General features: G+C 37.7%; 1 long non-coding RNA gene across 2 annotated transcripts in view; it reads left to right on the plus strand.

The window, feature by feature from the left end:
- LOC311072684 overlaps positions 1-10,158 on the plus strand; it is a 42,364-nt gene extending 32,206 nt beyond the window's left edge. Inside the window, exons 4-5 of one of the 2 annotated variants that reach the window (XR_014604034.1) lie at positions 9,638-9,760; positions 9,901-10,158. This is a non-coding gene — a long non-coding RNA (uncharacterized lncRNA). Of the gene's footprint in view, positions 1-9,307; positions 9,382-9,637; positions 9,761-9,900 lie in introns of those variants that run through there. The other variant, XR_014604035.1, reaches the window with a different exon arrangement.
- The last annotated feature ends 7,366 nt before the right edge of the window (positions 10,159-17,524 follow it).

The raw sequence follows: 17,524 nt of genomic DNA on the forward strand, positions 1-17,524 counted from the left end.
CAAAAGACGACCTCCTTGTTTAAATATGAATAATAAATACATATTAGATAAATAATTCTGCATTCTAAATTATTGAGAAGAGGAAGGATTTATGGATTTGTGAAACTCACAGCACTGAAACTAGGGATAATGTCAAGCAATAAGTGTCACTAGTAAGGCAGATACACTTTGCGAGGAAAAAAAGTTAAACGTTTAAGATAATCAAAGGTTGTCTGTAAACTTTGGGCATGACCTCAGGAACAAAATCAAGGTCTGGTTTCACAGACAGGGCTTAGATTAAGCCATGATTAGGCCTTCGTTTAATTAGGACAATGGCACTGATATATTTTAAGATATGTCAGTGCAAGTTGCTTTCAGTTAAAACAGCTCAAATATGCATTTTAGTCTGGGACTAAACTTAAACCTTGTCTGTGAAACCGGGGACAAGTGACTTCAGCATGGATTTGTGACTAATATACAATATGAAGACACAATAGCATTTAATGCACACACAAAAAAGAAACAGCTCATTCAGATGAGAGAGATTTAAAAGAATATTCCACGTTAAGATCACTCAACATCATTTGTGGCATAATGTTGATTACCACGAAATCATTTTGACTGGTCAAAATAAAATTCTTGGCTACAGTTAGGCACTTATAATTTCAATACACTGTTAAAAATAAAGGTTCCAAAAAGGTGTTTTTTTTTGTTGTTTTTTTGTGATCCCATAGAGGAACAATGTTGGGTTCCCCAATGAACCTTTAGTAAACAGATCTTAAAAAAAACCCACTAATTAACCCTTTTTCATACAGAACATTTTGTGCAATAAAAAGGTTAGAGGTGAAAGGTTCTTCATGAACCATAAATGCCAATAAAGAGTTATTTCTATGTAAACAGTATGCCTTGTAATGGGGAGGGTTTGAGAAAGACCTGGCAACCTAACCTGGAAAAGACTTCAGCAAGACAATGAATGGACAATATCTCGCCTATGGCAATATGGCCCATAGAATTACCAAAAGTCGGATACGACTGAAATGATTAATAAAGGAATGAAATAGTATGCAAACTTACTAACCTTATATTAAGTTATATTTTACAACTTTTATGACAATGATTGCCATAAACAGCTTTAAAGTTCAGATAATAGACAAGGTTTAACAAAAGAATTAATGTAATTCACCTCCATTGTAAGTGCCTCATCATAACCACATTTTTTTTTCATTTTTTAAAGAAATGAGAGACAAGTAAAAAAAAAAAAAAAAAAAAAAAAATTGTGGTTATCAACATTGTGCCACAAATGCTGTTGGTTGAGCTTAACTTGTATTGAACCTAAATATTCCTTTGAATAGAGGTCAGGAGAAAGAAAGTTCTGTACATAGACCACAGTATTTTAACACAGCAAAAATTGACTTTTAACTCAGGTTTCACTTTCACATCACCTATAATGTTATAGAAGGGTCAAAAGCCGGTCTAATGCACACCTTTCTGATTGCAATGTTGCTGCAACTTCGAGGCAAACCTTGTTAACTCAAACAACACAAAAAAGTGCTGATGGTCTATGTGCTAAATTGGCTTTGTTGCCATTATGTAGCCCTTTCCAAAGAAGAAATGCCTTACAACCCCATCTAATGAAAGGGGTGGTTCACTCCCCTGAGCAAGAGAGCAAAAGGTGACGAGACTCATCCCTAATAACATCATTTAGAATTCACCTTCTCAAAATAGACTAATGCCTTCTTGCCTTGAGGGCCCTTCATACCTTAACAGAAAACTCTCTTTCGTTCAGGTTCCATTAGGCTAGAACACCATGCTCTATTAGTGCAACGTGTGTGCAGCAGAGAGAGAAAAGGACGAAAGAGGGGTAGGGGGAAGGTGTGCGTGTTAGATATAAGAGAGAATGTGTGTGCTACCTGAGGTGATCCTACTTTTTGTTTTTAAACAGAGCAACGTCACTGTGCTTGACAGCTTGTTAATGTCACCACGTTGTTCCTGAAAATCCCATGGTGCTTTGCATTAGCACTCTGCTTGCCTCACACCCCCGGGTGGACTCGCTAAAGAAGCACCATAAACACACTGCCCAGGAGCATTACTCATACACACACATGATGCACACACATAAAAACTCAGCAGGATATGGCTGCCAATGCAGTGCTTAAGAGAGTAAGACTGCTTTAGAATGATGGTAAATAACACAAGCATGCAGGAACACAGGAACATGCATTGAAAACATATTACACACATATCCTGTTACTTGAGAGAAACTCTCTCATCTGTTTAATTGACAAGGAAGCTCCAAGAAAAACATTACACCGATTTACACTGATTTTGTGTATGGAAAAACATTTAGAAGAACTGCAAGTTATAACTATACAATTCAAAAGTTTAGGGTTGGTAAAAAAAAAATGTAATGGTTTAGAAAGAGGTCTCTTAATGTATGCTCACCAAAGCTGCAAAAAACAAAAACAAAAACTTTTCTTACAGTAATATTACTTATCTTGTAAACAGTCGTGCTGCTTAATATTTTTGTGGAAACCATGATCATTTTTTCAGGATCCTTTGATGAATAAACAGTTAACAGAGCGACCAGCATCAAATTGAAATATAAATCTTTTATAACATTATCATTGTCTTTATTGTCACTTTTAATACAATTAAAGAATCCTTGCTGTGTGTGTGTGTGTGTGTGTGTGTGTGTGTGTGTGCGTGCGTGCGTGCGTGCGTGCGTGCGTGCGTGCGTGCGTGCGTGCGTGCGTGCGTGCGTGTGTGTGTGTGTGTAAAAAAAAAAAACTAAATATGCTGTGCAAACCATCACACATATTTTATTTTCTGTTTCCATTCGTTTTTGTTGTGTTTTATGTTTTTTTAGTTGTTTATGCTCTTTTTTTATACTAGTGTCATGCCTGTCTTTATGTCTGGCTAGACCAAGTTTGATGAAGATCAAGTCATCTTCATTCCTTCCATTGTACCAACTGTGTAAATATCAGGACATTTGACAGAAACAACCAGATTTAATAGCTATAATGTATATAAATTAAAATTATATAATTTAATATAGTTAAGAATTAACCATTATTATGTATATATGAATATTTTCTGTCAAATCTGCTTATGAAATCCTTTTAAAAGCCATTTCTTTCTTTTTTGAGAGCCTGTACTAATAAAAAAGAATTTAGCATAATCCATAAGGTACTTTTGCTGTTAATATACAAAATATACATCTTTTCTCATCGCCTCAGGATGTTTTGCCCTGTCCAACCTATTTAATCCAGTGTCTCTAGAGAGTATCATATGATTCACTGCATGGCTTAAGGCAACAAAAGCTTTTTACTTACAGTTTATCAACAACTCAACTCAGAGAGCAGAACGTGGGAGACCAATTGACGAGCTCTGCTAAATATTAACTACATGAATACAACATTGCACTTGACTGAATATCATCATAACACACGTCTATCTATCCATAAAACACCAATTATTCACAGTCTCATTGACCGAATTAGCTGTCAGTCAGTACATAAAGATTGGTCTATTCACACACATTCTGCTGTGCATTGTTATTTCTCTGATCTAAATTCAATATATGAATATTATAGTGATTTAAGCTTTAATTTAAGTGTTTGTTCTCTATTTATGCATTTGACAGACACATTTTTACAAAGCAACTAAGATACACATTTTATCAGGTCTTGCATTACCTGGAAATCATAATCATTACCTTGGTGTTATAGCACCCTGCTTGACTGTTTGAGCTTCTGTGAATCAACGGTTAAAACAGGTCGAATATAATAAGCGTGATAACTTTAAAAAATAACATATACCACTATAAAAGTCAAAGCCAGGGCATCTGTGCAAAGTTTGGATGCCCTGGAGATGCCTTCAAAAGCAATGAAATGTGTGATATACTGTGCAGCCCTGCCCTCTAGTGTTCTACTGTGGACTCAAAGCTGGACATATCAAATTGGTTTGGTAAATTTAACCAACCTAAAGGATTCATAAAGGATTTTTAATAATTATCCATATATTATTATTATAATTTCCCAAATAAAATAATCCCTACTTTACCGTTAAAAAGTTAACGGTCTGTAAGATTTTTTTAATGTTTTTGAAAAAAGTCTCTTGTGCTAATCAAGGCTGTCAAAATACATTAAAACAGTAATATTATAAAATATTATTACAATTTTAAAAATGTATTCCTGTGATTCCTGTCATTTCTTCAGTGTCGCATGATCCTTCAGAAATCATTGCTGATTTGGTACTCAAGAAAAAATGTCTCATTGTTCATCAATGTTAAAAACAGTTAATATTTTTTTTGTGGAAACATAATACATTGAAAGTTGAAAAAACATTTGAAATATTATTATTTTTTGTAACAATCTAAAAGTCTTTACTGTCAGATTTTGATCAATGTAATGAATCCTTTCTGAATAAAAGTATACATTTTCCCCTAACCCTAAACATTTAAACGTTCTTACAACAGTATAATCCAAAACTAAGAAAATTCACAGTAAATAAACACTATACATGCTCTTTTATGCCTCATACTTACATTTTAAAAGTATCTAGCAATTAATGTATAATTTCACTGCTATGCAGTTGATACCCACATTTATTTGCCTCTGAAACGCAACAAACATGCTGCTCTGAAATCTCTTTTTGCATGCCTAAATGAAGTGAAAATGTGGTTTTCTCAATTTTTTTATTTCTGAATGAATCTAAAACCGAGGTTATAGTCTTTGGCCCCCATGAAAACTTTAAGAGCAGTAACATTGACCTGGATTACCTCATCCTGCATTAAAAACGTGGGTGTTTTCTGGGATCAGGACCTCAAATTTGAAAAATAAATAAATGCGGTGATTCATTCTTGTTTTTTCCAGCTACGTCTTCTCTCTAAGATCAAATCCTCTCTCTCTGAGAAAACCTTGCGCTACTATTAATGCGCTCATTACATCGCGTTTGGATTATTGCAACTCTCTTTATATGGCATGTCCAAATACTCTATTGCTCGTCTCCAATTAGTACAAAATGCTGCTGCAAAGTTCCTCAAAAGAAAACGTAAATTTGATTATGTTTCTCCTATCTTGCATTTTAGAATTGAGTTTAAAATTCTTCTCTTTGTTTTTAAATCTTTAAATAATCTGGCACCGAGCTATTTGTCTGAGCTCCTCTGTCCACACAATCCCACACGAAACCCATGAGGTCTGGTGATAAGAGACTTTTGTCTGTACCCAGATCACGGTTAAAGCATCAGATACATCAGATCGGCACAGTCTTTAAATCTTTTAAAATCTTTTCTTAAAACCTACTTTTTTTTATTTAGCTTTTAATTCATCGTGAGTTTTGAATGTGTGGTTTGTCCTTGTCTCTTTATCTTGTATTTTGTTCAGCACTTTGGTCAGCCATGTTTGCTGTTTTTAAATGTGCTATATAAATAAATACAAACTTGAAACTTGAATGTAAATTAGCCTAATGTTTATTACTGGATTAGTCCGTATTCATGCATTAGAGGTATTGCAACATCATCAAAGTCAATTGGTAATACGTTTCCTCATTTCCAGTGCACAGATATAGAATTCAGATAATGATACAGACAGAAATAAGATGAAACTGACTTTTCCTTACTAATATGGTGTCTGCTTGATCACTGGATGAATCTAGAATGAAATTAGATTATACTAAATAAGAGACAGAAAAGATAATGAAATAGATAAAAGATGTATAGGATCTCTTAAGTGTATGTAAAATTAATATCAGCCTGAAAGACTTGCCTTGCAGCCACTTTATCAGACCGAGCTTAAAGTCCACTGTGATCAGGACAGAAGAGACTCTGAGAATTACACCCACTCGCAACCACTTCTTCTGCTTTCAGTGTATCGCAGAATCATGCATATAAACACTGGCACATCCCCCTAATGGTCGTCAAATGAGGACTGGCCTTTCCCCAGTCCTAGAGCCATGCCTGGGGCAGCCTGGCACAAGCCTTAGCTCTGGGCAGTCCAGGGCACTGAGGGCAGGCAGGGTGATCTGACCTTCTCCCCCAACCTCTATAAACCCTTTGCCCCTCAGCATATTGCAGTCCTTCCTTGTTAAGTTCACCCCATTTAATCCTGAGGGCCGCTTTGTTGCTCAGCTGTGCGGTGAGGAGAGCAATCGCGTCCAGGTCACAGGGTTCTGGGGATCATTCTTAGAAACCCCAAATCCTGGTGTCACTGATGGTGAACAGTCCCATTTCGATAAGAAGCCTCATGCTCAGGCACATCATTTAGAGTGCTATTGGATGAAGGCCAGGAATTTATTTGAAGAAGCGGTGATGGATGTGTTGACCCTTTCTTAAAGGCATAGTTCACCTAAAAATAAAAATTCTGTCTAAACAGTTTCTGGTCCCCATTGACTTCCATATATACTATGGAAGTCAATAGGGACCAGAAAGAAACTGTTTGGTTATCCACATTCTTCAAAACATTTTCTTTTGTGTTCAACAGAACAAATAAACTCATACAGGTTTGGAAGAACTTGAGTAAATGATCACAGAAGTTTCCTTTTTGGGTGAACTATCCCTTTAACCATGATTGTCAACACCAAAAGCATGTTCACTGCAACGGTTTAGAGAAGTGTCAAACTGCCAAAGAACTAGCATTCATCATGTGAGTTGTGGGTACCTTTTCTCATCAGAGATGTCTGTAATGTCTTTTGAGTGTAAAGGCCAACCACAAGATGGCAGCAAAAGATGATTCAATACATATGCCTTTGATTTCAAAAGCCAGATTTGATGAGTAGAAAAAGTAGATTCTTATAAGTAGAAAAATTGTTAAATTGATCTAACATAAAATATATGTTACATGATCATGCATAATATGCAATGCATTTAGATGTCTTTAGAAGGAAAATAAAATATGATACAATTATTTACCACTATAGAAATGAGGTGTTGAATTATATGGAGCACTAAATATTATCTTAACAGGTTCAATTCAAGTACCTTTTTGTTCATTTCCTTGATTGCACCATAAACATCACTGACTTTATAGCAGATCAATTTTGCTATAGAAAAAAAAGGTTCTTAGAAAAAAGGTTTCAGAACCTTATATGGTCCATGACTCAATTTTAATGAAACGTTTATGCCAAAAAAGGTTCTATATAAAGAGAAATGTCTAACATGATTGCATAATACTTTCATGTTTAACGGGTTATTTCAAGATTTTCTAGTGTGTATATGTTTATGAGGTGTTTAACTTATAAAAATTAATCAAATTTTTAAAAAATGTATTAATTACAACTAAATCTATAAAATGATCCCATGATGAGAAAATTTGATATGCAGTATGACTTTAAGGTTCTATATAAAAACATACAGCCACTTGGGGAACTTCACAGAGAACTAGGGGAAAAAGCTGGACAAGGTTATAAAAAGGTTGGCAAAGTTTTAAACATATAAGAGCTGCACAATGTCCGTTGTAATGAAATGAAAAACACACGGCACAATTCAGACATTGCTTAGATCAGGCTGTGCTTCAAAACTGAGCAACAGGGCAACAAGAGCAATTGTAAGTGATGTGACCAAAAGACCAGTTACAATACTGACAGAGTTATTTGATTGAAATGGACTGAACTGTTACTGTCCAAACAGCAATGTCTTAAGCATTTCTTAGACTCTACCTCTTTGAGAGAGCTAAGAAATTCCTTTTTGAGAATGGAATTTGTGGAAGGCATGTGGCCAAACCCAAAACATTTTGTTTTGTTTTTAAAAATTGATAAAAATTGCACTCATCTGCCCGACAATAAAGTTCTGTGACTAGCACAAACTAATCCAACAGTCCAGCACCTAGGTAACATCTATTTTTTCCATCAAGTTGAAGAAGCATAATACTCTAGACTTACTTTTCAGCAGGAGCAACAGGAAAGTTTTTTTTTTTTTTTTTTGCGCATCAAGAGCAATGCGGATTGAGCTGAATACAGACAACTCCTCAAGGAGAGCCTGTGTCAGTCAGCCAGAAATCTCTGTTTAGGCCGAAGATTCATTTTACAGCAGCCCAAAGCACATAGCAAAACCTGGCCTGAATAAAACAGAGCAGAATGATTCAGCCAGAGCTCAGAATGAATACAGAAGAGTTGTTTGGGTGATTGCTTTAAACCCACTGCTTTGTTGTAGGTTTAGTAGTCCAGTGATTCTGTCAATAAAAAAGTTGATAATTGTCAACAATTATCAGTGAATCAACAGATTTAAGGGTCTTTCACACTGAGCACGATGTGATAAAGCGAAGCGAATTGTTGATGAACAGTGCTTTCACACCAAATGTGAAACGATTGAACACCTCCGGCTAATTCACGGCTGAACTAATTCAGCGCTGATGTGATAGGTGGCGCTAACCGAGAATGCATTTTTAGATATATACACTGATGCCTCATTAGCAGCTGTTTCAATGGGCCGCCATATTGGAATGGTCAAAGCCGATCCGTCAACACTCAGGAGCAAGTTTTAATGTATCTCTTTTTATCTAATTTAATGTAACTCATATTAATGTCTATATCTGCAATAGACTTCAGCTGCATGCTTTTGCTAAACTAACATAATACAAAAAGACGATAGCACACAACATAAAAAGTTACCATAGTTTAAAAGCCTGTAATATTGTGTTAATACATATAAAATCAGAAACCAACTCATTCTCACCTATGAAAGGTTATCCCATTTCTTCAGGAATTTAAATCTCTGCGGTTATTAAAACCAGAGGCCGCTTAATGTTGTGGCATCTTGGAAAATGCATTGATTTTTGCCTGTGAGTGACGACAGCATCTGAAATGTTGACCATTCCAAGATGGCAGATCATTGATGTGTCTGGAGCAGTCGAATGTGGCACTATGTATACATATGGCTGCGCAGACCGATCGGTGCATGACATGAAAGTACCACGAGGGCGATTAAAGAGCAGATGGCTTAGTATGCTTTCGAATCGCTCTCACTGTACTTTGATTTCATACACCATTCGGTCTATGCAGCGCCACTTCAAGTCGAACACACCTATGGTCACATAATATGATTGACAGATCTAGAGCGAATGAGCACTCTTGACTCACATGTACACCAGAAGAAACTAGACACACAGCGCTCTTTATGCTGTTTCAAGCTCACCAAATTACATAATTCAGTGAAAAATGAATAGAACTGATATTCTGTATAAAGCAATATGATGTAAACGTGAGAATAAATCAATATTTCTCTAAATGTGCATACTTTTCAGGTAAAATTGATAATAGATGCTGATAACTGAAACCATGTGGACTTAAATAAATGGGAGCAGAAGCGATTGAATGTGTGTGTGTCTGTTCTCAGACACTAATGATAACAAGAACTTCATGTGTTTGTGAATGGGCCGAGGTAGCGTACTGATTATACATCATAGCAGGTACGTAACTGAACTTTATTGAACACTTGCACAGTACAAACCCCCCTGCTTAGGGGCGTGGCTCACTCAGTATAGATCGCACCAATCAGATATCACTACATCTCCCCTTCCCCAAACAATTCTCTAATGTAAAATAAAATTATTGCTTTAATAACATCCTTTATTACAACATTTTGTCTTGCTTTCTTTCACATTACCATAATATTGTATAAATATATTTTTACATCATATCCTCCTTTGTTTTGTTTTTTTCTAAGGAAGTCAGGGTGGACTACCTGAGCACTCCTGGCACAGTGAGGGGATTATTCTGCCTCTGTAATCACCGGCCATGAACTAAAGGTTTATTCGCTTGGTGGAACAGACAAACGTCCCAAACTTGTGTAAGTTCCATGTCGGGTAGTAGGTATGGCAGGCTGTGAACTTGGAGCTGGTTGAGGGACTGTTGGCATCTGACTTTCAGGTATGTGATCATCCTCAAATTAGTCTGGCAAATCAACTGTTTGCTCATTTTCTTTTTCAGGGTGGTGGAGTCGCACCAACGACCATCAGTTGCATCCAATATTTACATGTGAGGTTTTACAGACAACCGACCTTGGAGCCTGCTGTCGGATCACTTTCCCAGTGATGGCTTGGTCCCTTATCCAAACAGTCTGCCCAGGCTTTAGTGGTGACAAAAATCTAGTTATATGTCTTCTTGTGCGAATTTCTAGTGTGAACATGTATGTAGACAGTATTCAAACTGTTTCAGTTTGTCTGCATCTGGAAGTTCTGGTGTGAGAAGCAACGGCAGTGTTGGTAAGCCTGTTCTCAGTCTTCTGCCCATTGACAATTCTGCTGGACTGTAGCTGTTTGCAAGTGGTCTAGAGCGGTATTCAAGCAAGGCTTTGAAAGGAATCAGATTTTTTCCCCAGGAGCTTTTTGACCATTTGTACCGCTCTTCCGGCTTCACTATTTCCTTGTGAACACCGTGGGCTGCTTGTTATGTGCTTAAAATCATACTCCCTTAAAAACTCCCGGAAGTCAGCGCTGCTATACTGCGGCCAATTGTCAGATATTATGGCGCTTTTCCATTACCAGTACCAGCTCAACTCGACTCGACTCGACTCGGCTCGGCTCGCTTTTCGCGCCGTTTTCCATTGCAGATAGTACCTCCACAATAGTACCTGGTCGTCATAGCGACGCCGCAGGAAACTGCCGTGACTTAATCTTTTACGCGAGACGCGCGAGACACACCCGCTACCCACACACATAGGACAATGGAGGAAATCGAGTGTATGCTGTTTTTGGATGTTTTTGTTTTTGCTGTTTTTTTATTCAGGATACTCCGTCTGGCGCGTTTAATGATGACGCAGTGAATAGTGACGATTCTCTCTGACCAATCAGCAGTCTGCCGTGTTTTCACGTCACATTTTAGTATCGCCTCAGCTCGCTTAGAACCTCGCCGGAGGTGGTACGAAAAAAAGTACCTGGAAGCAGGTACAGGTACAACTTTTACACAGTGGAAAACCAAACAGAGCCGAGTCGAGTCGAGCCGAGGCGAGCTGGTACTGTGTAGTGGAAAAGCGCCATTAGTATCTCAGGCACCCCATTCCATGCAAACACTGCTTTCAGATGTTCAATTATGGTTGATGCCAATTTTGCCACATCAACATCTCTGTTAATTAACTGTTAAAAGGTACTTTTGTCCCTTTAGTTCAAACAAGTCTGTAGCCACTCTCTGCCATGGATACGGTGGAAAGTCTGTGTAGTGTTGTAGTGGTTCTACAGCCGTCATGAAGCCTTTCTACATTCATCACATTGTTGCACCACAGTTCGCAATAGTGAACTCAGGCCGGGCCACCACACAGACTGTCTTGCCCTTTGGTGACATTTTTCAATTCCTTGGTGTGCCTGATGAATGTGAAGAATAACTTAAAGGGTTAGTTCACCCAAAAATGAAAATTATGTCATTAATGACTCACCCTCATGTCACTCCAAACCCGTAAGACCTCCGTTTCTCTTCTGAAGACATCTTAAGATATTTTAGATTTATTCCGAGAGCTTTCTGTCAATGGACGTGTCACTGTTCACGTCCATAAAGGTAATAAAGACATCATCAAAGTAGTCCATGTGACATCAGTGGGTTATTTAGAATGTTTTGAAGCATCGAAAATACATTTTGGTCCAAACTTTATTCAACATTGTATTCTCTTCCGGTCTGTTTTCCATCCGAGTCCACATTGACGCACCAGATAATACGTCAGCAGCGTCTTACGTCAGCAGCGTCAATGTGGACTCGTGAACGCGGATGGAAAACAGACCGGAAGAGAATACAATGTTGAATAAAGTCGTAGTTTTTGTTAATTTTTGCTGATTATCAATCTTGTCCCATGTAGCAGTCCGTCGAGGATGGAAATCATGTCTCTTTCCAACCAGTAAGGCCTGCACAGTTCTCAGCCAACAACAGAGCTTTTCCCTATTTGGGCGAGCTAAAAATTTGTGTCTTCCATGAGAGTTGAGTCAGCAACCGATACATCACTCATTCAGGGCATCCTTGACAGCATCTCTGGTGTTGTGAACGGTTTCTCTGGAACATGGCTAATCACGTAGGAAAATCACATAAGTCTCAATCTGAACCTTTGCAACCTTGGTGGTAATTCATCCAGATGTTTTGTGCTCAGTAAGCTCTGAAGTGGCTTATGGTCCGTCTCGAGAAAGAAATGCTTTCCAATGAGATAGCACCTGAAACGATCATATGCCCAAACAAGAGATAGAGTCTCCTTCTCTATCTGAGCATATCTCTGCTCATTTGGAGTTAATGCTCTAGATGTATAAGCAATTGGTCTCCATGCATCACTGGACTTTTGAAAAATCACTCCTCCCAGCCCAAAGGATGATGCATCTGCTGCGACTTTAGTTTCTACGACTTTTAGTTTATGCAAATAACTCCAGACTTCTCTGTGAGAGGAGGTCCCACAAGGGCTTTGATTTCTCAGCCAGGTCTGGAATGAACTTCTCCAATTGGATCATCATTCCAAGAAAGCTGCACATCTCATACACATTGGTAGACTCTAGCATATTTTGAACCGTAGCCAGTTTGTCGGGGTCGGGCTTTAATCTAGCTGCGAACAGCTTGTGGCCTAGGAACTTGACTTCTGCCCCTCACAAATTCGCACTTCTTTTTGTTAAGTTTTGACTCCATCCAATCATTCCAAAATCTGAAACATTCTCATCTGGAACATCTCTGGAGCACTGGATATCCAAAATGGAAACCTCTTGAAATAATAACTCCCAAATGGCGTAATGAAGGTAATCAACTGTTGGTAATCTTCAGCAAAATACAGAATTGGTATCTAACTTGGTAAAGATTTTTCTTTTTTTCTCCACCTAACTAGCCTAGTTTGGGTCTACTGAGGACAAAATAAACTGCTTTCGTCTAACAGCGCTGTTCAATTTCGTCAGGTCAGCACAAATTCTGACTGTGACATCAGGCTTAAGAACCGGAACCATACCAGAACACCAGTCACTAGGTCCTTCGACCTTCTTGATAATGTCAAGCTTCACCATCCTAGATAACTCCTCTTTGACTTTAAAGGTACTGGGATCCATCTCACTACATTTACAGAATAAGGTGTTGCATTGGGCTGTAACTTAATACAGTATTCCTCTTTCAGCTCACCTAAGCTTGTGAAAGGTTCTGGATATTAATCTCGCCACTGACATTCTGTGATGTTATCCAGTCTGGCTATGAGGTTAAGCTTTTCAGTGGCATGTCTGCTTGGGAGAGGTGTGAAGAGATTTTTGACCACATACTGTAGATGTTTTCCTCTATATGTGTGGTATGAATGGTTGAAAACAAGAGATGGTGGTAGAAAATACCCCTTTTACATCCAGGACATTCTTTCCTGGTCCCATCAGTATTTTCCATGCTCCAAGATCTGAAAGGTTGTGCACCAACCTCGAATATTTGAATATATGGCTCCGATGAATGCTTGCCCTTTGTCTTAATCACAGTCCCCTTTAACCTCATGAAGCACAGTTTCATGCAGCATGATTTATTTGATTTCTCTTTACGTTTTTTTTCTTGAAACTTTGCTAATTTCCGCCTTTTCCTGACTTTGTTGACCAAAGAAGAAGAAAAAATGCCACGATTGTGGGTGTGATATTGATTTTATAAACATTTCAATATTTAAAAAATGTAGATTGAGAATATTGAGATCTATTTGTTCCTCTGAGCAACACTGATGTTTCTTTCTTGAATGAATCAGTGTTTTAAGTGAATTGTTGAGTCAATGATTCAATGATTCACTTATAATAATAGCTGCCAATCTACCGGGAACTCGTAAACTGAGTACAAACGATTTAAAAAAAATCGTTGGTGCTTTTTAAAGTCACGTCGGAATTGCTGTTATCACAAAATGACAAAACGGATCTCTCAGAATGTGAACGCCTAGTAGCTTACGTCCGAGTTGATGTGAACACATCACTGCTCTTGACCTCTTCGCCTCTCAACCAATCATATTCCAGGATCGATTGGGAATGACTGTTGTATAGAAACACACACAATTTAATTAAACAAAAAAAGAAAAGAAAAAAATGTGGGGAACCCTGAAAAATTGTGAACAGCTAAATATTTCGGTCATTTCATACCTGGGCCAATAAAAAAAAAAAACATTTATTTCCCTTGCCAAAATAAATAACTTAGTCTATTAAAGAAAATAGTCTTGTGGCATGAATTTACTGATAAAATCGTTTAATATTGAAACATTGTAAACGTTAAAACACAACATCTTTAAATACTGATCCATAATAATTCACTTTTAATTCAACAAAACTATTGCCTGGAGTCTGAATTATGCCTAACGTGCATGGTGCAGTTTGACCACTTGGTGGCAGAGATCTTCAAGGTTGACCTCCTTATCTAATGATGAGCTACTGTATTTCAGCTTGCTATTCCTAGAACAATATGAGATGTCACTGGTGAAAATCACTGCAGTGAATCTTGAGGACTGCATCCAACCATCACTGAGGTTTCTTTCCACAGATCTAAAGCCTTACTTATTCTACATTTGTCAACACTTAAACTGCAAGCATAAATGTGTGAAATCTCCATTAATCCTGATATATTTTACAGGCTGACAAACCTTTCCAAGTGATCAGTTATAGCATTCTTAGGGTAGATCATACAGATTAAATACTAATTATATAGCATCAGTGCATCATATATATTTTATTATAAATGCCTAGATAACACAAATGAGTATCTGCTTTATCTCTTTATGTCTCTGCAGTGCTCATGATGAGAAAGTTAGTCCCTGTAAAAGATGAAATACAAGCTTCTATCATGCTTTCACCTGTGTTGCCCTTTGCTGAACATTTTGAAGAACCATCTCTGAACCTGACTGGCTTTTTAAGTGGGAACCTGCCGAATAGTTGTCCAGTTTTTCGGTTTTTCATTGCCATTGAGCCCAGGGTAAATGCAAACAAATGCACCTGACATTCTTATATAAATATCTAATGGATAAAAGGCTATGATACAGTGTAATGGAGTTTGTGTATTGACACATTAAAAGCACTATGTATGTCTCATTGATGCAATTTATCAGTGTCCTCCCCTCCCAAGTGTGCATGCCATGGCGACATAGTTTTGGTAGCTCGCTAACAGCATCCATTTTAGTAAGAGCAGCGAGCAGCTATCTTCTCCTCTGACATCCCGGTCGATAAAATTCTCAAAGTGACACTGCAGAGCAGACGTAAGTGCTCAACCTGCCATGTCACTTTGAGTCTAACAGCTCCTAACTGTACAATCTCATCTCGGTATATAGCCTTTGTGTCTCTGCCATGATGCTAACACGCTGCGATTGGCATGCAAGACGATGCTTTACTGATTCAGCCTAATTATGTTTATGAAAATACCCTGGCTGGTCTCCTGGGAGGGCAAGATTGAGATTGTGTGTGTGTGACACTCCCCAGTCATAACTCTGCTCTCTGACTTGACTATACCCTTGAGCAGTATTGGGGAATAATTGGTAAACAGAAAAATGTCTGTTTTGGAATCAATGATTTAAAAAAATATATAGAGAGATTCTGAAAGGTTAGGCAATCTTGTTTTCAGCCACTCATGCCACACTACTATTTTCTTGTCATTTTCCTGTAACAGTTACTTTGTGTATATATAGCCTAGGTGTTCAACTTTGGCACTTAGGGGTTTATTTCTTATCATTTGACTTATTTTTGTTATATGAAGATCACATTTAAATGGTTTTACCATGCCTTCATAAATAATTTATGCTACTTTTTTAAAAATTTGTATCCTTGTCCCAGCCGTTTAAACTCAAACTATGACAATTCATCATTCATAATGAATTTTCACGTTTAAAACTGTCATAATCTAAATCAATAGTGAAAACAATTGCAATATTTATTTTTTGAAAATTGTTTATAGAAATTCTTCAAAAAATGAGGGATGACTTACAGCTGTGGCATAATTTAAACCCACTTCTTCTGAAGTGTACAAGGAGGCAACCGTGTCAGTGCAGACCTTTGAGATGAAATATGAGATTTATGGACAAAAAAAAAAAAAAACAGGAATAGTCAGGTAATTATCACTTGTGGACAGAATATGTTTATTGTGTGGCATTTCATTTCATTTCATTCTAATTATCCTTAGCAAGACTGTAATTTCCACCGCCGTCATTTCCACCCCAAAATAGAAAATACTACATTTTAGAAATGACACTGGGTTTTCATGATAAAAAAATAAAATAAAAAACCTGAATGAATGAATGCATGCATTTTAACTGTTGAAAATTGTTAGTGGATAAACAAAAATACTAGTGTGAGTGTGAAAAGTGTGTTTTAGAGACTTTTTTTTTTTCTTCTAAAACGCTACAGGTCCAAAAGTGTCCTTATGCCTCCCACACACAACACAGTTTTAGCCCTGATTTTCCCACTCGTTGACAGCCAACAAAAACCTAAATTTGGAGGCAAATCTGTGCTTGTTCAGATGAGTGACAACCACTATTTGATTTTTTTTTAAATATATAGCCGGTTAAATATCTAGACATGCCTGTAATCAGAGCACTGCAGAGTGAAAGGTGTCTTGACCTGAAACGACTACGGACAGTTGGAAAAAAAGTGACAATAACGTCAACCTGACAACTTTGAAAGTCATTTAGTGTATGAGCAGCATTGGTTGAAACATCTATATATAGGCCTATAGCTGTGATGTTTCTGTTAGCTTTTGCTGCTGATTTGCACTAAACTTACTCTTAGGGATCAATAAAGTATCTCCCTATTAACTATGAACATACAATGGCTAAGTAGTGCTGCACAAGAGCGTGAATTTAAAATGTCAACCAAACATTTATGAGACGGTAATTGACAGCAGCGAGAGTGCATGCAACTTGGCATTTGCACATATTTGTGGCAGCAGCTTCAGACTGAACTATTATAGCACTTTAAGTACCCTTTGACTCTAATTAACTCCAGGACAAATCAAATAAAAGTGCATGGATTTGCAGAGAAATTGATGGAGCTATCCTGTGCTCCTCTGTTCTAGTCACAATTCATACCAATGAAACCCTTGAATATTTCAGATCAAACAAAGATTAAGGAAAATGCCAGCTGTTAAAGGTGATTTTAATTAACTACTATTTCTCTCTATCCACCCCTTTGTCTGTCCCATCTGCACACATTCTCCTTTGAATCCCAGTTGTGCCCTTGATGTCATAATGTGCGAGACCAAAGGTGCTCAGTGATTCCTAAACGTGACAGCTACAGGACACACTCAATTACCATTGGCTATCTCTGAGGCTTGACAGCACAAAGCCACCGTGGTTACTCGCAGAGAAACAAAACACTCTGGCAATTCCATTAGCATGCTGGGCGCTTGCCAACAACTCTGCATTATGTTCCATGGTAGACAAATTGGCAGTCAAAATGGTGTTGTGAAGGGGGCTAATTGCTTGAGTGCAGGGTTAGTCTGTATTTCATGCGAGACTCGAAATGCACAGGGAGATGGGCTGGCCCAACTGCCTATCGTGTCCTAAGATGCGGCGATGAACGTAATGCCAGAACACCTCTGGTGATGTCTGCTATTGTGAGCTGACATTTCTTGTGCAGGAGAATGTTATTCATTAGCTTTTTGCTTATGAGCCAAAAGC

This window comes from Abramis brama (assembly GCF_963993115.1).
Source record: "Abramis brama genome assembly, chromosome: 2".
Classification (NCBI taxonomy): domain Eukaryota; kingdom Metazoa; phylum Chordata; class Actinopteri; order Cypriniformes; family Leuciscidae; genus Abramis; species Abramis brama.